This window comes from Acinonyx jubatus, chromosome C2 (assembly GCF_027475565.1).
Source record: "Acinonyx jubatus isolate Ajub_Pintada_27869175 chromosome C2, VMU_Ajub_asm_v1.0, whole genome shotgun sequence".
Lineage (NCBI taxonomy): Eukaryota > Metazoa > Chordata > Mammalia > Carnivora > Felidae > Acinonyx > Acinonyx jubatus.
Window position 1 is genome coordinate 144,538,769 of NC_069384.1, and position 21,413 is coordinate 144,560,181.

The following is a 21,413-nucleotide window of genomic DNA, read 5'->3' on the forward strand; positions in this document are numbered from 1 at the left end:
TGGAAGAAAACTGGAAGTCACACGTTCCCGTGAAGAAGGATCCAGGAAGCATCCTGGTCATATGTGTACAATGCGTTGAAGTAGAGGAAACTGGTCCAGACTGTTTCCAGTCCTCTTTCAATCAATGGCGTCAAAAAACCATGAAGGTAGAGCCAGCAGTATCTTCCTGGGATGAATTGCCTGCCCCTCTAGTCCTGGAACCTGTGCTCACTGCCTGCTTCGCCATCTCTTCCTCTGGGGAGCTCCTTCTGAGTGTGCCCGGCCGGATCAGGCGACCGTTCTGCGTGCCTGTGTGGCCTCTGTGCCGCCCCTTTCAAGGCACTGACCCACGGCATCCAACCATCTGGTCACCTTCCATCTCCCTTTTGAACCCAGTGCCCTCTGAGGGCAGGGACTACTCATGCCTGTCTGTTGTGTATCTGGCACACCGCAGACTGACTGTCCAGCCTCCGGGGGACACTGATTGCTAACTATTTGCTCAGTAAATGAGACTTGAGCAAGTCTCTCCTCTGAATGTTTTTTTCCCACTGTTCAATTAGGGGATGATCTGGAGCAGACCGAACCAGCCACTGTGCTCCTGCAGCTGCCCAGCTGGTTTTCCTTTTTGCTTTGACCTCTATGTCGAAACAGGGGGTTTTAAGGCTTTCCCTCCACCCAAGACTCTACTTAATCCGCCCTGGCTCGCCCTGGGCTCTCTGATTCAGTGCAGGGCTTGTTCCTGGATTAGGGGACAGGTTCTATGCAAGTGATGACAGCAGATAATCTCCTACCTTTTCATTGTCTTCATTACGCATTTTGCTCAGGTGGTGCTCAGGTTGCCGAAGGGAATGTGGCTTGGTGTAAGGCAGCAAGGGGAGGTGAGGAAGTCAGGAACCTTCCTGGGCAGTGGCAGGCACTCTGGTCCCTGAGTTTCCCAGTAGAGACAGTCTGCAGCAACATGGCGATGCTCATAATCCCTCAGATGCGCCATTAACTCCAGAGTCCCAACTCACTTGCTGCACCCTCCCAAGCAGAGCCCAGGGCTCCTTGCAGCTTTCGCTGTGTTCAGTCAGTGGCAAGGGCAGAAGGTTCACCTAGCATAAGGAGTAGCCCCTATATGCAGAACCACCTGATAGTCACGGTCAACATTACTAAATTAAATCATTAGTGTTGTAATGAGATATGGGGCACAAAACCCACTCAGTGGCCTTTCAGATTGCCAATGGCTCACCCTCCAACCTGTGGGCCTTCCTCATGCCCATCCTCTTGCGCCAACCAGCAGGAGTCAAAATGGTGCTTTCTTGGGTATTCCAAATGTCCTCTCATGGGCAAATGCACCCTGCACAGGTTCCCATTTCGTGGGACAGAGCTACGGCCTCCTATCAAAGAATGTGCAGACACATTCTCTGGGGCCTCTCAGTGCTCTACGAGAGTATTTTAAATGAACTCTAATTATTATACTTTCATTTTGGGGTGCCTGCGTGGTTCAGTCAGTTAAGTATCCAACTGTCGATTTTGGCTCAGGTCGTGATCTCAGGGCCATGAAATCGAGCCCTGCGTACAGCTCTGTGCTGACATTGAGGAGACTGCCTGGGATTCTGTCTCTCTCCCTCTCTCTCTATGCCCCTCCCCCACTCACTCTTTTCTGTGTGTGTGTGTGTGTGTGTGTGTGCTCGCGTGCACATGCACGTGGGCACTCTCACTCTCAAAAAACTTTAATTAAACAATATTACACTTTCATTTCAATGAAACTGTGTATGTTACAGATGATTTGCTTCCTGAGGATGGCTACAGCATTTAAGTGCCTGTGTTTGCATTTTGGTTTATCATCACAGCGGTGCCAAGATGAATGCCTTTCATTATTGTGAGCTAAGAACAATAGCAGAGACCAATTATATGTAAACGCTAAATAATTCCTTCCTGCCCAATGAAGGTTAGATAACCTCATGACCTCTACAAATTAGGGTTTGCAGAAGTTCTATTACAGAGGAGTGGTGGGAAGTTGGTCGTTCAACACAGCATCTTGTAACATAGGCTGTGTGGAGCAGGGCAGACAATCTGGGAATGCACAGTCTCTATTTATCTTGAAATGGGAACTTAGTTTCGGCAAAACACCATCACCCATCACACTGAATTTATGTTGCTTTGATTCTTAATGGTCTTAGGCTTTTTAAATTTTAATTTGTAATTTGTTATGATTTCATGCCTTTTTAATAAATGGGAGCATAAGAAGTTTATTGAAACTTTTAGGTTTATGTATATTTAAGTAAAGTTATTAAAAACAATTTAAGCCGGTGTTGGAAACTAAGAAAACTTTCCCCTCTTAGGAGAGCGTCCGTATGTTAGTTGAACTTGAGAAACAATGAACGTCCTATTTAGAGAACCTCCTCTTTAAACTCTCTGTTCCAAACAAATTTAGTCAAAGCAGCATGAAGAGGAACATAGCTGACTTCAAATGAAGGCATTATCTGTAAGAGATACCATTGGTCCCTTTTTTATTATACCAGTGCACCTGCCCCAGCTGCAGTGAATGATAGCTGCTAATGGCTCATAGCTACCCCCTCCTCTGGAGAATTGCCCTCAGACAAAAGAGAGCCCACATGAAAGATTTTGCCTTTCTCTCCCAACTGGGGACACCCCACAAACATTAACTGGCTGACTTGTAGGTACAAAAGTCCAGTCCTCTTGCCTCAAGATGGGCTCAACTCTGTGAGACACTTCACACTCCAGAGCTCTCTGTGGGATCAAAGAGATCAGACTCCAGATGAGACCACATCCTTGCTTATCATCTTTTATTCTTTCTCTTGCTTCTTTTACTCTTTGTCCACTGAGGGCACAACCTCAACACACAGCCAAGCTCCTATCTCAGTCTCTGTTTCTAGAAACCCACACCTAAGATACCCTTCCAATCCATAAGAAATGCACTTGGCACAAATATAAGGTCTGCTGTTTGAGCACACATGAACTTCCTGTGAAAATTCTTTTTTCTTCTCTCCTTATTACCATGAATAGGAGACATATATCTTATTCTTGAAAACATGAGATTGAATAACCAAAGAACTCTGGCAGATTTAATTTGGAAATTTTTGACTCATAGTTTGTGTGAAAATACCCAAACCAAAATGATTCTTTTAACATATTTCTAAATTTCAATTTTCAGGGTCCAATTATATGAAACTTTTTTTTTCTGATCTGAGAACTCAGCATCTCCCCAGGCACTCACTGCTATAGCTGACTGAACCACCTCTGGACCCTGGAACAAATATACCTGCAACCAGTTAACCATCTTTATCCACAGTGATAACTTCTCTCTATTTGGTAGAAGCAACTTAAGTCTCCAAGTATGGAAAATGGAGTCTTTGATTATCAACCTCTCCTATATGTGTCATTTTATGAAGCTTATAAAATTAGACATTTTTATGCTTCCTGTCATTCTATAGCATCCCCACTCACCCCCCTGCCCTGGCCTAGAAGAAAAAAGAAACTCATGCCAATTAATCAGCAATACGGATCAGCCACTGAACATTTACTAAGTACCAACTACTACATAAACAACTTTACGATTATTACCTTATTTAACTCTCACAAGTGCCCTGTGAGGTGAATATTATCTCCATTCTACAGGTAAATAATCTGAGACCTGGAGGGATTAAGTAAGGTGTCTAAGCTCACATGACTAGTAATGACCTCTGGTCTTTTCAGTCTATGCCTTACTTTCTCCTTGCTGGGACAAATCCTGTGAAAATGTTTGGTTTTTAGCCAAGATTTCACATGGCCCAGCATTACCTAGAGTCAATAATCTGTGAATCAAATGCTCACTTCTGATGATGGTTCCTTGTTACCGTAGCAAATTATGTACAAATTCTCTTTCTGTCTCTCCAGTTGTACATAAGAGAGGGTATTACCCCATTTGTAATATGTATCCTTCAATAGAATGTTAATTTGCTTAACACAGAAACAAACCCACAATAATAATAAAACAATAATTACTGAAGTTTGGTTATGGGCATATCAGGGTTTATTCTACTATTCTGTGTATTTATGTGTGTGTTTGAAAATGTCTATGATTTAATAAAACACTACCAAAAAAATACTTAGAATGTCTTCTCAACCAATGTAGTTTATTTACTACAGAAAAGGAATTAATGTGTTTGCCATATAAGCATACTTACATTATGGCTCTATGTCTCTTTTTAAGATTTAATTTTAGTAATCTCTGCACCCAATGTGGGGCTCGAACTCATGACCCTGAGATCTAGAGTCACGTGCTCTACTGACTGAGCCAGCCAGGCGCCCCTATGGCTCCATCTTAATACAAGCTAACATTAAAAAAAAAAATCCACATATCAGCAGAATTTGTACTTGAGTCTGAGGTACAGAAATCCTATTAGATTCACCTAAACAAGTTAGGGTTATTTTTTTTCCTGATATAAGAAGTCTGGAGGTGAGCAGACCGGGCCTGTGCAGCAGGCCCATGAAATCATCACTATCCCAGTTCCCTCCATCTTTTTCTTCACCAACCTGGCCACCGGCTTCCACCCTAATTCTCGCACAATGGCTGATGCATCTTCAGATGCATGTAGTCCAAGCAGGAGGAGGGGGACAGAGCCATTGTTCTCCCTAGTGTCAATTTAGCAAGGAAGGTAAGTCCTCCTCAGGAATTCCTGCCACCAAATCATAGATCACAACTCTGAAGCCTGACCACCATAGCTGCAAGTGAGGCTAGGTGCTTGCGTACCTCACTTTCCATTTTTATCGCAGCATTTCTAACTAAAATTTTGTATCAAATATTGGCATGAATCTTATTTTCCCTGGGGTAGTCCTGGTTTACACAGGCAGTAGCAGCATAATCATTACTAGGGTCCCCTTTTAGCCTCCAATGTCCCTGTTTGGATGACAAATCATATGATTCACCTTTCTCTAATAGAGAATGACCAAAGAAGTGCTGAGCACACCAACCCTTAGAATCTGTCGTCCTCCAGCAACCAAAATACCTGAAAACCCATGTAAATCTTAATTTACAGTCATTCATGAAAACACCAAGGAGTGTATATTTATGACAGAGCTAAACTTCTTTCAGATTTTCCTTCCCATTTCTCTTGCTGTCAATATCTTACACATGCGTGGCTGACGCCCAAAAGTGCCCTTCCTCTTCCATTCTAAGTCCAGGAAATTCTCTTTCTAACTCAGTCTGTGCTGCCTCCCTTCTCTCCCTTCCCATCCCCTCTCTGGCCCAGGACTTTATTGGGCCAGTCCTCTTAGCCTCTCCACCACCTGGTATTTCTTTTTGCCTCACCTCTGTGGTGCTATAAGTAGAACTTTCACCTCACCTTCACCCTTCACCAAAGAAGCAATTGCCACTGTCACTATTGATAACCACCTTGTAACAGTGAGAGTCGGTCTGCAACAGGGCAGAGAAGATCCCAGAGGGATGGTGCTGGAGCCCTGAGTGTCCTACCCTGGAGCCCAGCTTACCCACAGAGCTCCAGAAATGGGAGATAACAAATCGTGTTCAAGCCCGTGTGAATCAGATATCTCCTCCTTGTAAACAAAGACATCCTAACAAATACATGGGATTCCGTACGACTGAGGAAACCCCACCACAGTATCTTCATGGATGGTAGAGGAAGGGAGAAGAAAGATTCACAAATTTGTAAGCCAATATTTTGTATTCCCATGACGTAGCTCAATATATATTTTTTTGTTCTTTTTTTTAAAAAAAAATTTTTTTAACGTTTATTTATTTTTGAGACAGAGAGAGACAGAGCATGACTGGGGGAAGGTCAGAGAGAGAGGAGACCACAGACTCTGAAACGGGCTCCAGGCTCCGAACTGTCAGCACAGAGCCCGACGCGGGGCTCGAACTCACAGACCGTGAGATCATGACCTGAGCCCAAGTCGGACATTTAACCGACTGAGCCACCCAGGGGCCCCTCTTTTGTTCTTTTTAAAAATGTGTGATAGGAAACCCCAACGTAACTGGTTTTTGTTTTGTTTTAATGCTTGGGAGCAGTGCCCCTTTAAGAAATTTGAGGAAGGAAGCAGATGTGTTTGCTGTTCTTTGAAATGGATGGACATTAGCCCTTCTATACTAGACCATTTTAAAAACAAAGCCAGTGCCTCAGTATGTTGATGCTGATGGGGGGGGAACAGTCTCCCTCCTGGGGAAAAATACAAAGTTGTGTATGTGCATGCTAAAAATGTGATATGGGAATATACATACATGTGGACATGCGGACCCATGTACACATGTACAAGGGACAAGCAGAGCAGAGTGGCAGAATTTGGTCTCAGAAATATGAAACTTTGGCAAGAGGCTCCTGTGAAGGCCAAACACCTTTGTAGGCAGTGAGTAGCGACTACAGCTCAAGGAGGGATTGAAAAAGCATCCCTCTGATAAAGCAAAATAATGGAGGGAAGGGGATCTGGTGCCCAGAAGTCACAAGAAAACAGCAGAAACATGAGGAATAGAGCCCAAATGGCAAATCCTCATAACCGAACAGGTCTTTTGACTGTGGACAATCCTTCAGAAGCCATGATGGCACAGGGATGGAGCGTGAACCTTGCAAAGAGCACTGGAGAAAGATTATGGCAAACTTCGAAAACACAATCAAAGGTAGGTTGGGAAGGGATAAATCCCAGTGGGTTTTTGGAAAGACCATGTCAGCCTGTATCCAGGGCTGTGTTTCTTTAAATCTCTTTGTGTATTGTAATGATCATTTTTTTTTTTTTGCTATAAACATATGTACTAGTATATGTTTAGGTTCTTATGCTAAACTTCCTTTTTCTATAACAAGCAACACCGATGGGACCAAATCTCTTTGTGTATTGCAATGATCATTTTTTTTTTGCTATAAACATATGTACTAGTATATGTTTAGGTTCTTATGCTAAACTTCCTTTTTCTATAACAAGCAACACCGATGGGACCTTCTTCCTTACCTGACCTATATATGATTTATACATTCCAATGGGTAGCATAGCTATGAAAGCTGATAACCAGAAACCAATGCCTAGTTCCCTGGTAGTCCTCAGCTGAGGTGCTGGCATGGGACATGCCCAGTAAGTCAAACCCTATTAAAGGAGGCGGCTGGGGTGCCTGGGTGGCTCAGTCAGGAGTCTGACTTCGGCAGAATGGCTAACATTAACAACTCAGGCAACAACAGATGTTGGTGAGGATTTGGAGAAAGAGGATCTGTTTTGCATTGTTGGTGGGAATGCAAGCTGGTGTAGCTACTCTGGAAAACAATATGGAGGTTCCTCAAAAAATTAAAAATAGAACTACCCAACAACCCAGCAATTGTACTACTAGGCATTTATCCAAGGGATACAGGTGTGCTGTTTCAAAGGGACACATGCACCCCCATGTTTATAGCAGCACTATCAACAATAGCCAAAGTATGGAAAGAGCCCAAATGCCCATCGATGGATGAATGGACAAAGAAGGTGTGGTATATATATATACAATGGAGTACTACTCGGCAATCAAAAAGAATGAAATCTTGCCATTTGCAACTACATGGATGGAACTGGAGGGTATTATGCTAAGTGAAATTAGTCAGAGAAAGACAAAAATCATATGACTTCACTCATATAAGGACTTTAAGAGACAAAACAGATGAACATAAGGGAAGGGAAACAAACATAATATAAAAACAGGGAGGGAGACAAAACAGAAGAGACTCTTAAACATGGAGAACAAACAGAGGGTTACTGGAGGGGTTGTGGGGGGGGGTGGGATAAATGGGTAAGGGGCACTAAGGAATCTACTTCTGAAATCATTGTTGCACTCTATGCTAACTAATTTGGATGTAAATTTTAAAAACTAAAAAAAAAAAATGAAAAAAATGAAAAAAATAAATTAAAAAAAAAAAAAAAGTCGGACTTCGGCTCAGGTCATGTTCTCACAGTTCTTGAGTTCGAGCCCCGCGTCGGGCTCTGTGCTGACAGCTCAGAGCCTGGAGCCTGCTTCAGATTCTGTGTCTCCCTCTCTCTGCCCCTCCCCCACACACACTCTGTCTGTCTCTCTCAAAAGTAAATAAACATTTAAAAACATAACAAAGGAGGTGGCTGTTCCAAAAAGAAAACGACAAAGGAAGATAGGAGGAAAGTGAGTAGAGAAAAAGCAGGAAAGTTAGTTGTGGCAAGTGGGGGGCTAGAGGACAGTCAGGAATGAGGAGAAAAGGTCAATGGAGAAAAACAGAGGGCACTACTCCAGAAAGCAGGATTATCGTGTCAACCCAGGGATGCTGAGATTAATGAAATGCACGTAGCTTGCTTTGAACTGACAGCTCAGGAAAACTGACACCATATAAGCACAACATTCTATTTATTGTATTTCTCGCAGGGCACGTGAAAAGGGTACTTAGTCATTTCATCGTTGAACAATGCTCTATTATCCAAATGAAACTAGCTTTAAACTATTAAATAACTGCATTTACCCAAAGCATTTCTAAATATGGCAAAGCTATTTAAGCCAATGGGTATAATTTTGAACGGGATTATTATGTTAATTATTTCACTTTTTTATTGTGAATGGCAGTCGGACGGTGAAAGCAGCAAAGGCAGTGACTACTTGAGTTCTAGGTCACAGACCAATGCTCCAAAATGGAATGTTATGTTTCATTTATTGAACACTGGCAATGTGGTCAGCATTGAACGCAAATTTAGATAGCATTCATGACTGACCACTTTATAGTTTAAATAGGCAGAAACAAGCCTTCCCAGGAGAGAAGGGCCGGTGCCAACCAGCAACAGGCAGAAAGGTATTATTTTCTCCCCATGTCATTATGTACACAGAGCCCACTTTGGTGTGGGTCTGCTAAGAGGACTTGAGAGGTCAGCTGTCTTCAGGCAACCAGCCTTCATCTATCGGTCTGAATTATGACTCCCAACTAAACTGGAAAAGAATAAGGCTTTTATTTTAATACCTAGAGAGAACCCTTGCTGAATTTGTATGCAGTTACTAGAAATATTGCCCCCCTCACGATGTGCAAGTATCCACTGGGGACAATCAAGGCTCCTGCTCGATGTCAAGGAGATTCCTGTAACATCTGCTTCCTGTTTCATTCTCCTCTGTCCTTCTAGCAGTCTTGGAAGAGAGGGCCCTAACAGAGAGGCATTCCAGGTGAACTAAGAGTCACTTCCAATTGGGTGGTGTTTTCACTTGGTATTATCTGTGTGATACGTGTTTAACATCAGACACAGTCGGTCTGTGTGTATTTTATCCACGGGAGGTTAGCACAATCCCTGATCTGGCAGGATCAGAGTTCCTCAATCAACAAACAAGAGTCAAAAGGCCAAGGAAGTCCTGGATATTTGGACCGGGACTTTTAGTTCAATAATACTGAGTACCTGTTATGTGCTATAGAAGTGAAAGAATCAGATGGGGTTCCCACCCAGAAGAATCTGTCTTGAGAGGACACCAACACATCAACTTATGTCGTGGGTGAGGAAGAAAGGGTAACTGAGTTACAATGAATATATGAGATGTGTCAGACCATGTTCTTTTCCGTTCAGTTGTACCATAATAGCATGAGGTATACACTCGTTTCCCCATGATACAGATGATAAAACCTGAAGCTCAAGGGGAAAAGTCCTTTGTCCCAGGCACTCTGCCAACAACTTGTGGGAAACCAATCATACTCAGTTTGAAAAGGTTCCTCAAGACATAAGGAATGAGGAGAGAGAGAGGGGTTGGGGGGAGGTAATGTCAGAAGAAGGGATGAACCAGACAAGGAATCCTGTGTCTTAATCCCCCTTCCACCACCTGGATCCCTATCATGTCCCTGCCAGCTGAAATCTGGAAAGGGAGTGAGGGGATGGTAGAAAGGAAAAGGAAAAGGAAAGGAGAAAGAAAAGAAAAGAAAAAGAAAAAGAAAAAGAAAAAGAAAAGAAAAGAAAAGAAAAGAAAAGAAAAGAAAAGAAAAGAAAAGAAAAGAAAAGAAAACGAAATAAAACCAAACCTGGAGATGTTTGAAGAGCGAACAGCCCTGGGAAGAGTCTAACAAGATGACCAGATCCCACCATGAAAAGAAGAGAAAAGAAATGTCTGAGAATATGCCTCAGAGATGGTATCTGCCAAACATTTTTACCGTGATTCATAGTAAGAAACATGTATTAGGCAACAATTCAGTATGTGTATGTATGTATGTGTATATACATGTATTTATACACATACATACATACACATAATTATACACACACACAGTATATATACATATATATATACACACTGAAAATATACCCTATATATATATACAAATATATATACTGAACATATATATATATATACATTGAACATATATATATACTGAACATATATATATATATATAATTAAAAGCACAAATTCATGAAAGAACAGCTACTGTATTGGTCAAGGTGCTCCAGAGAAATGGAACTAATAGAGTGTGTGTGTGTGTGTGTGTGTGTGTGTGTGTGTGTATATCAGATCTGCAGGGTAGGCCCAGTTGACATTGCAGTTTGAATCCAAAAACTGTCTGCTGGCAGGATTCCCTCTTCTTCAGAGGAAGTCAGTCTTCTTCTGAAGGTCTTCAACTGATTGGATAAGGCCCACCAGTTAGGGGGTGGGGGGTAATCTGCTTTGCTCAAAGTCTAATTATTTGAGTGATAATCTCATCTAAAACTACCTTCACAGCAACATCCATTACTGACCAGGTGTCTTGGCACCGTGGTCTAGCTAAGGTGACATACAAAACTAACCATCATAGCTCCCTTAACTACTCTGATAGATTCCTTTCAATTCTATTCTGCCCTTTTAAAATTCGTTTTAATGCTGGTTACAAGCTACTGGATTGATTTAAGGACTCATCCAGGGGATGCAACCTGAAAATCTGAAAAATACTGGCTTCGGAGCCCATCTGGAAGAGTCACGCAGACACTCTTGTGCCACACTGCATGGCAGGAACAGAGAAAATGACCTTCTGCACTCAAGAGGCACGGTGCTATGGAGTTTCCAGAAGTCCTAAGTGAAGTGGTTAAATGTGTCCCCTGAGCCTGAGTGTAGCACAGATACGGTTTCAAAAGTTAATAGACTAGAGAGCTCTTATGTTCACGAAGAAGGAAAGAACAAAGTGACCAGTGCAGACTAGGCAGGAACAAGGAACCCCAGTGGACACAGACTATGTAGATGGCGACCTCAAGGGCAGCATGACCAGATAACCCCCTGAGAGCATGACAACATAATGCCTCCCAACTCAGACAATTCCATGGAAAGAATAGCATGGGTGAAATGGCTGAGCCCTATTCCTATCACCCAGTGGGACGGGAACTTGGTAGCCATTGTTCAGTCGTACATTCTGCCTAAAAAGCCACCCCAAACTAGTGGCTTGAAGCAACACCAATGATCTCGCTTTTACCCCATACCCACCTGGGAGTTTGCTGGCCTCAGCAAGGTGGTTGGCATTTGTATCTGTCATGTAGTTGCAGGCAGATAATGGCTAGAGCTGGAGTCATCAGAAGGCTGGCTCACTCGTGCGACTGGTGCCCAGGCTGCAGGACTCCAACAGCTGGCAGCTGGCAGGGCTGGGGCTCCTGGGACCTCTCTGTCTCCACGTGGTCTCTGCAGCACAGAAACCGGAGTGAGAGAGCCAGGCAGAAGGTGTTCCGCTTTGAGGACTGGGGCTCAGAAGTCACTCAGAAAGCTGAGACAGTCACAAAAGTCTGCCTCGTGCCGCCAGGAGGAGACAGAGACTCCACCTCTTGATGGAGGAAGAGTAAGTCCTGGTACTGTATATGGAACCAGAAACATCGTTGTAGTCATGTTTAGCAAATAAATTCTGTCCAAAAAATTCACTTGGAGGAACAAAACAATGTCTTGCAGATCCACGCGGAAGTACTGAAATGTGCGTCTACCATACTAATAACCACTTGGGGCTAATTCTCCATACAGAGGCTGAGGACCACTGATGTGGCCCAATGCTCTCATTTACAGCTGTTCTGTGAGCGCATTGACGCTAAGGCATCAATGGGGTCAGTGGCTTGCACAGGATCCGACAGTCAGATACTATCAGAGCAAGGCCAGATCCTAGACCTCTGTGCCTCAGCTTAGTTCTCTTTCCCCAGTCTCTTCGCCACCATGTTTCCCAGTGACCTTCACATGTTCATTTCCTGAGCAGAGCTAAGTAGGCAAGGGCGTATGGAGTTCTTGCTCCTACATAACCGGCGAGAGTGGCAGGAGAGGTCTCTGCCAACAAGGGCCACGCTGCATCCAGACATGATAAAGAAGGAAACACCACGAGGTTTTCCAAGTACGAAGACGGCCAAGTTCCCGAGCGATGATGTTCTAAATATGGTGGGAGAACCCACCCATCAGAACAGATACCACATAAATAACTGTTAACAGTACTGGGGCATGCCAGGTGGAAATTAATTACCTTTGCCTACTTTCTGAGCCAAGTTAAGAAGACCTTTTGCTCTGTTCAAACCCAAGACCAAAGCCCAAGCATTCATAGCTTTGGGCTAGAAACTTAAGTTTAAAATCCATTTGTTCTAGGGTTAAAAAAAATAAATAAATAAAAGTGATTTTCTATTTGCTGGCAAAAAAGAATGTCGAAGTTACTTCTTAAATACTTTTTGGAAGTTAAATCACTTCTGCTGAGGAAAAATGATGAGTCAATAGAAACTAAATCATGATCAGATGGATTAAACTGTTCTCAAGAAAATACTTTTTTAAAGGAAGGGCAAAGTGTTCAGAAGAATGGGTTTCCAGTAGCTTTTATATTAACAATAATTACTTTTCTGTATCTAAGGCTTATCCAGTCTGTTGTTATGGAAATACGGGACATGGTCCCAAATGCCACAGGATAATTTCATTGCGAGATTAACCAGGAGGGCAGTGAAAACGTTAAAGTATAACCCTTTGGTGTTCTGTTAAATACAAGAAAGCATACAGTATACAGAAAGGAATTTACATGAACATCTTACATTTCTAAAGTTTTGGTTCCAGTTGGGAAACTGTTTGGCTGCCTCTCCCTTCTAGATGGGCATTTGACTGAACAATAGGGGCATCAGAGAATCATGGCATGTTCGAACTGGGAAAGGTCTTAGAAGAGATTGTATCCAAATGTCTCATTTTATAGATCCTCCCCTTCTGAGGATCTGAGAAGAGAAGGAACTCACTCAGTTACAGCTGGTGCGGGAGGACAAGAACCCAGGACTCCTGATTCCAAAGCCAATACACCGTCCACATTATCCCCCGTTTAAACCTCGCTGAAACATTTTAGCAAAAGCACAGACCATAGTTAGAAACCAGAGACTGTCAGAGGAAAAAGGGATTTTCAGAGACATGTGCTCTCTGCCCCTCTAGCATCCATCCCACCTGCCAGCAACAGCCTACTTTTTTGGGATGATCGCATCTCCCTCACATCAGCCCATGAGGTTATGTAGGGCAGTCTACTAGCCTGCCGGCATGTGACCGGGTTAAGCCAATCACACATTACAATCACTTCCACTGTGATTGGTTCGCGGGTGGGCACATCAAGCAATCAGAACCAATGGGAAAGAATCAGATTCTTCTTCTTCTTCTTCTTCTTCTTCTTCTTCTTCTTCTTCTTCTTCTTCTTCTTCTCCTTCTCCTTCTCCTTCTCCTTCTCCTTCTTTTCAACTTGGAAAAATGTTTTATCCTCTTCCTCTTTCAACTTAAAAGGGAGAAAACATTCAGCTTGAAGCCACTGAAGCCATTTTCCTACAACTTGGATATTGAGAAGAAAGCCAGTATATCAGAAGGCAGAGAGCAAAGATGAGAGAAACCATATACAATAGACGTTGTTTGAACCCTGAATCCAGTCATGTCTGAAACCAGTTCTAACCATGTGCCTTTTAGTTACCTGAGCCAATAAAGTTCACTTGATCATTCCAGAAAGTAGTTAATTTGGAAGGTGATCTCAGGAAACATCAAGAGAGGAGTGGAGAGAGGAAGTAGGGAAAGAAGAAAGCCAATAAAAAAAGTATGCTATCTTACAAGTTACCCCTGTGGACGAGGCAGCTTAATCCTATGGTAAACAGCATAGGGCTCTTCCCCTTCTCTCCCCAGAGTTATCCCACCTAAGGATCAAGGGAGCTGGGGTATTTATATACTAATCCTCATAAGTCATTGTTTGAGGAATACGAATTAGTTTGGGGACACTTCTGGTACTTTGACACATATGGGCAGAGCAAGCTCGGGGGGGCCAGAGAGAGCCTCTGGAAATAGGTTCAGGTGGTGGTTGTGGCAACTCGAAGTTGAATTGGCAGACAAGGAAATAGAAGGGGCCAAAAGGACATGGGTAGGGCCCTAAGGACACAGCCATATACCCTACAGACAAAACCACAGGACTGGATCCCAATATGACCACTTGGAAGGCTGCTTGCTGTCCAGGAACACCCAACTGGACTTTCCATTAGCAAGACAAACAATTGTGCCAAGCCACCCAAATCCGGGGATTGTGTGCTATGGCAGTTAGCCTACCCTAATACAGGGAAAGCAGATATTTTTACAGCCAGCCATACTCATGGCTTAAATCCTGGGATCAGTAGGTGACAGATGATGCAGCTAGATCACTACCTTGTTCATAAAAATCAGTGAGATGCCAGGTGAAAAGCTCTCGAAGCTACAAAGACATGACAGGCAGGCGGACAGAAGAAAGCGCCTCTGGCTTATACACCACAGAAGCCCTGACTCAGAAATGTGGAGGGTTCCTGGGCTTTGGGCTTTGTCTGAAACAGGAGCTTTCTCTCCAAGAGGAGAACAGATCTGATGAGTCTTTCGGGCACACTGGCCTTTAGGTGTCACAGACCCATCTAAGATTGCAGAATGAAACTCCCCATGCGGTAGAAACCAGTACTGAATTTGTACCTAAGTTCTGAGCAGTCACAAGGGAAGGGCACACTGTCGTCAATGGCTCCTGCTCAAAAGGGAAGTCAGCCTCATGGTTACCACCCCAGGGGGGCCAATGAGGACAAGGGTGTCGGGAACTCCAAGAAGAGAGAAGAATCAAATGGCATTGATTATGGTCAAGGCATTGATTATGATACCATGAGAAGCCACCAGCCTTCACAAGAAAGGACGTTAACATTTGTTGACTGCTCATCGCTTACCAAACATGGTACGGAAGTCCCATCCGGTCCCCTGATGGCCACAAAGTATCATCACCCGCACTGTTCAGATAGGAAAATTGAAGTTTGAGGAGGAGAAGTGCCAAGGTCAAGAGCCAGGGCATAACCGACAAACAAACGACAGACACCACAAACAACTTTACCCTGCCACATCATGCTTCCTCCTCTGAACCGTCCTCCGCGTGGTGCACAAATGCAAGAAACAGAATGTCTTGGGAACTTGTGAAGTCAGCAAACTTAAAGTAAAATCCTGTATTTATCTTAATTTTCTAAGTATCCATCTAAACACTTTATTTCTATAGTTAATCAAATTAATTTTATGTCAACAGGTATCTAAATATTCCGTTCTAGTAACTCGTGGGCTATGCACAGAGCAGGCATCCAAAAACATTTTGTTGAAGGAATAAATGAAGGCCTGACATGTACTTTGGCAAAGATGTTTTTTTTTTTTCATTCTCATATACAATTGGCAAGATTTTACTGTCTTAATAGCTTTGCTTTTTCATCCCTGGTGTATCAGTCCAGCCTCACTATCCTGCCCTGTCCCAACAGTAACGACTGCAACCAAATAGCACATCTCAAAAATCTTTCCCAGCAGCTGCAGTCTTCAGGAACCGATCTACCCCTCCTCCATCGTGCAATCCCCTTCCTATGTGGCAGTCTTGTCCCTGAGGGACACCAACCCTGCTGATCATCCCTGATAAAAATGACCAACATTTTGTCAAATTTTACACTTCATGGAGCAATCTCCCCCAAGGTTAAGTCATTTGATTCCCACAGTGACCAGAGAGGAAGGCAAGACAGGTATCATTAAGTTCTGTTTCAATTGAGCAAACCGAGGGTCAGGTTTGCCCAGGATCGTGCAATCAGCAGACAGACGAACGAAGACTCACGGCACAGTCCTCTCTCTCAAAACCTCGCGCTCCTTACGGCCGACAATGCTGCACCTCCCCTCCTCAGGACCCCCAAGAAATGGCCAAGGGACCACATACCAGCTGGGCCACCTGCAGCTGCCAACCTCCACAGCAGTAACAGCTGGGCTCACAAGGGGGAGCCACCTCAACACCCTCTTCTAGGCAACAAGACTGTCATAGAGGCAGAGAAGCCCTGAGGGGGAGCTGGTGGCCAGAGTAGAGCCTGTGGGGACAGAGGTTGCACATACAAGTACTGTCGGAACTTCGTCCGCTCCTTACGATTACCTCTCGAGTCAGAGAAAAGCTCCAGGCTCTTAAAAACACTGGAATCAGGCACGAGAGTGTTCGAACCCCGCTCTGCTGCTTCTGTTACCTTGGGTAAAATTTTAATCTCTCCGAACCCCCCACATGGGGAAGAGAGTATTAACATAGCAGAGTTTCAGCATCAGCTGAGGTGGGTAAAGTGTTTAGGATAAGACCTTAATAATAGAAATAATAGAAGCTATCATCAATGTTTATAACTAAGGTAACTGTTCATGGTCATAATAATATACATATAATATACGATCATAAATACAAGTCAACTGAGTACCGTAAACAAGACATGAATGGGACAAGGAAACAAAAAAGCTACCTAAGGAAGCTTGGCAAATGGCTCCTATTTTCTGTGTCACCACACAAGCATCTGGTATTGGTCCTGCTTCATCCTGCCTAAAATTTTTTCGAAATGAGGTGGGAGGAGTCTTCACCCAGCGTCCTGCATGTGTGGAAGGAGCTGAGCGAAACGGACATATGCCACAATGCACTGGCCAGTGCCCTTCAGTCTAATTACGACTGCAAACTGTGTTTAGGGACATCTCAGATTTGTTCTCTAGTGAAGCAGCTCCAGCAAATCTTCAGGGTGTGCTGGTTGCTAGGGTGCCATTCAGAGAGAAGTGGAAGAGTCTTGTGGCTTCCAAGGTAAGGAGCTATGTGATCCTGGGGAAAGTCAAGTCTGGGGTTTCAATACAGCAGAGCATCTAGACCCACATCGCCCTGGGGAAGCCTAGGTTCTATTAAAATTTTAACCCTTCAAAGGATGCTGATATGAGGCGCCTGGGTGGCTCAGTTGGTTAAGCATCCAACTCTTGATTTCGGCGTGGGTCATGATCTCACGGTTTGTGGGATCGAGCCCCACGTCGGGCTCTGTGCTCACAGCACAGAGCTTGTTTGGAATTCTTTCTCCCTCTCTCTACCCCTCCCCCCACTCACACTCTCTGATTCTCAAAATAAATAAATAAACTTAAAAACAAAACAAAACAAAAACAAAGGATGCTGCCAGTTTTCATCTGGCAGGCAGAGTCCTCAAGGTGGAGATGTTTCAGCATGAGGAACCAAAGTACTTAGAAGGACTATGTGAAAAAAAATCAATTTTGTGTCCATGTCAAGTTTCTATGCAACTTTTAGAAATTTGACTTTGATAGCTAAAAAAAAAAAAAAAAAAAAAAAAAAGCCTACTGGATACTTAGAAAATTTGTTATTTTGAGAAACTAAATAACCCTTGCATAAGTATTCATTATCTTAATTAAAATAATAGATAATAATTTCTGTTTATAGAATTCAGGATTCTCTGAACCTGGAGGAGAAAAAAATGGAGAACTCATTGATTAATTCCATATATATACTGAGTGACTTCTCTCTTCCAGATGTTGTGCTGAGTTCTAAGAATAAATAAGAAGACCTAATTCATGCCTTCAACAAGCTTATGGTCTAGAGAGGGAGGTGGGCTTGCATTAAAGTTTGGCAAGTACTAGAGGAAACCATGGCAGTCTTTATTTTCCAAAACTGATTGTAATGACTTCTCCTGTGTCACATGCTCTTCTAGAACCTTTTATTCTCCCATCAAGAGGTAGAGCCTAATTCCCCCGTTGTTAAATCTGATCAGGCTGGTGATTCCCTTCTAACTGAGACAATGCAAGAAACGTGACTGTGCAATTTCTGAAGCTAAGTCCCAAAAGGCAATGTAACCTCTGCCTTGCCTTCTGGAATACTCACTCTGGGGGTCTTCAGATGCCATGCAAGCAGTCGGACTGCCCTGAGGATGGCATGCTGAGAGGAAACTGGCCCATGCAGAGAGACCATACGGAGAGGCTCTGAGCCCACATTAAAGGAGACAGATGCTTGGCAAACTGACGTGTGTCCCCACACTCTGCCCTCCACTGTTGTTCCAGCTGCAGTCACCATTTAACCGCAACTCCACGAGGACCCCAAGCTAAAAGTACCCAGCTGGAGCCTTTCCTGAATTCCTGACCACAGAAGCCACATGAGATAAGATGGTTGGTTGCTCTACACTGCTAAGTTTGGGGGAGATTTGTCATGCCGAAATAGTACCTGGAATGGGGCCCCTTGAGGCAGAACCCTATTTGCTCTCTTCGCCAGTATTCACTCTGGGGATCACAACACCTGGCTCACAGTTAGTATTTCGGAAAGATTTGTTGAATTTTGTTAAGTAGCAAGAAGTGTTGGGCACATCAGTAGATAAAGGAAAAATGACTAATGGCATTGATGAAATAGGAAATGCTTCCCACAGGAGGCGGCAAGTCAAGTGAACCTCAAGGGATGCATCAGTCCAATAAGGGACAGGAAGAGAATGTCAGGTAGAAGGGAGAGCAAAGACTACGACACAAAGGCATAGAGTAGCTGAGGAGATTTAGGGAAGCACAGTAACTTACTGGGGCTGAAATGAAGGCAAATGATGGGGAATGTGGCAGGGGAGGTAGTCAGGAACAGAGCAGGAGATGCCTTGCGTGCTCAGCGGGTCTTAGACCATGAGTGAGCACCGCCACACTCTCCCCCATTCCCAGGCAGAAGGGGCCAGTGAGGCCTCTCCTCCACGCACCTGTGTTAGGCAGGCACATGGGTCCCTTCTCTTGACCTCCTGTCAGTGAATGGGAGACAACTCCATGAAGCGATGCAGCTGTAGACACATTTCAAAGACCTTATCTGCTCCTCATTGAGTATGTGCGGAGTTTTTCTAGACGGGGACCCGAATCCCACCAGCTCTTACATCTCCAAAAGCATCTATGGGTTTGCGAGAGAAACCGCCTACCTCAGAGAGGCACGGGCGGGGAACGTGGACCCAGGGATACACTGGGGTCTGAGCTCTTTGCTTCCTCCCCGGTTTTCCATATGGCTTTTCTCTAGGTCCAGAGGAGGTCTTGTATCTCCAGCTGGTATCTCAAATGCATTGTCTGCATTCCTGGGCTTTAGGCTTCGGAATAGAAAGCCACGATTAACTCCTTTGTTATCTGTGCTCTGCAGGGACGTCCTGGAGACAGGAGATCAGTCAGAACAGGCCATGTAGCGCTGTAGAAACAAGTATCCCAACACTCAGGGGCATAACACCACAAACCTCTCCCTGTCTCACGCCACACATGTGACCCGGAAGGCGCTCTGCTCGTCCGGTCACTCAGGACCCAAGGCAGACGTAAGCCGCTTCTCCACACGGGCTTCCACAGTTGGCCTGGCAGGGTGAAGAGGAAACATTGAACTGTGCACTAGCCTTCAGAGCTTCCGCCCAGAAGAGAACACATGTCACAACCGGGGCCGAAGGGCAAAGCTGCCGTAGAGGTTACCGGACAAACACCAAGGGAAAAAAGCCTTAGCTATTGTCTTTGTCTACTCAGGCTGCCGTAACAAAATACCAGACTAGGTGGCCTCAACAACAGAATTTTATTTCCTTACAGCTCTGGAGGCGAGAAGTCCAAGATCAAGGTGACACTGTGGTTGGCTTCTGATGAGGACTCTCTTCCTGGAAGCCAGCTGCTCCTTGTGTCCTTACACGACCTCTTCTTTGTGCAGGTAAGGGGATGGGGGTAGGGTGCCGTGTCGAAAGCAGTCCAGACTTTTAGTTTATATATTGTATATATAATACCTATGTTTGTGCGTGTGGGTGCGCATGGTCTCAAGCATCTCCATTTAAACCTAGGCTACGCGGCAGCTGATGTGCGGCCATAGCTACGTTTGGGCGCTTTCGCAGGCTAGCACGGCTACCTCAGGAGAAGCCAACTTAAGGGAAATGACTCCGATGAAAGCTTTTATCTCATCTAAAAGGAGCAAGAGCAGGTTCAGTCCTGACCAACCGGGTAAAGAGATATGGAGCAGAGAGCGAGTCTTTCCCACCTGGCCTCGTGGACCATAGGCTCCGTGGGAAAAACATTGTCTTCCTCTCCCTGAATTCCTGGTGGCCCATAGCATAAGCTCTTCTCTTCCCCCAGAAGTATTTCTCTCTGGGCTCCTCCTCACAAGAGGAGAGGTGCCGTGTCCGGTTATTGAGACGAGGAGAGTATCATTGCAGCTGCATGAAATCTTCCGGGTCTCTCACTGTCTCCTCACCTGCCCTTCTCTCCATGTGGTTTGCCCCGTAGGGAGGACCCACTCCTGCCAGGAAAGGTCTGAAGATGTGCAGGGGTTTGACCTACGACCAGATGTGTAAGTTCAATTCACAGGAGAAAGTATGGGAAACCCATTTGGCCCCTTGTCTGTATCTCACACTCAAATCTAGCCCTACAACAATTCTGATATTCTTGACTTTTGCTTGAAAAATATCAGTAGCCGACTCTTATATAATGCTCAAGATGTGCAAGACTCTGTTCCAAATGGTTTACATACATTAATTCATTTAATCATCATAAAACCCTGTGAGGTAGATGGTAGGCCTCGCAAAGATGTCCACACCCTAAGCCCTGAAACTAGGCAATATGGCGGTGGTTACACAACAACGGGAAAATTAAGGAATTAAAGTTGTGAATCAGATTATCCCAGATTATCCAGGTGGGCCGGGTATACTCATAAGGGTCCTTTAAAAAGGAAGAAGGAAGCATAAGAGTTAGTTGAAACAACATGAGAAAGGCTTCGCTTTGAAAACGGAGGAAGGGACCATGCATGAGCCAAGGGGTACAGGTGACCTCCAGAAGCTGGAAAAGGCAAGACAGTCGATTCTCCCCTAGAGCCTCCCGAAAGGAACAGAGCTCCCACCAACACCTTGAGTTCAGCTCAGGGAGGCCCATTTCAGACTTCTGACTCACGGAACTATAGGGTAATCAGCGTGTGTTGTTTTTAACCACCGAGTCTGTGGTAATTTGTTACAGCAACAGTAGGAAACTAACACAAGGTGGGTGCTATTATTAATCCCACTAACCCACTGATGAAATGGAGACAGGGAAACGTTAGGTAACTAGTCCCAGGTCACAGCCGGGCCCCTTGCTCCTAGAGTCTGCCTTCTGGATCACTGTGCCTTCTTGATCTCCAGTGCTCTCCTCAGTTGGATCAGAAATGGGTGAGAAGAGGGATGCAATTAATTATTACCTTGACAAATCTCAATGGGGTGAGAAGACGGTAACCAACATTCTGTAAGTATTTACAGC

The 21,413-nt window shown here is 44.3% G+C and overlaps 1 long non-coding RNA gene across 1 annotated transcript in view; it reads right to left on the reverse strand.

Annotated features, from left to right (window-relative positions):
• Positions 1 to 775: 775 nt before the first annotated feature.
• The window catches only part of LOC128315321 (uncharacterized), a 35,366-nt gene continuing 14,728 nt past the window's right edge, over positions 776 to 21,413 (reverse strand). The window contains exons 2-3 of the long non-coding RNA XR_008298041.1: positions 11,370 to 11,561; positions 776 to 927 (exon numbers count right to left, since the gene is read on the reverse strand). This is a non-coding gene — a long non-coding RNA (uncharacterized LOC128315321). The remainder of the gene's footprint in view (positions 928 to 11,369; positions 11,562 to 21,413) is intronic.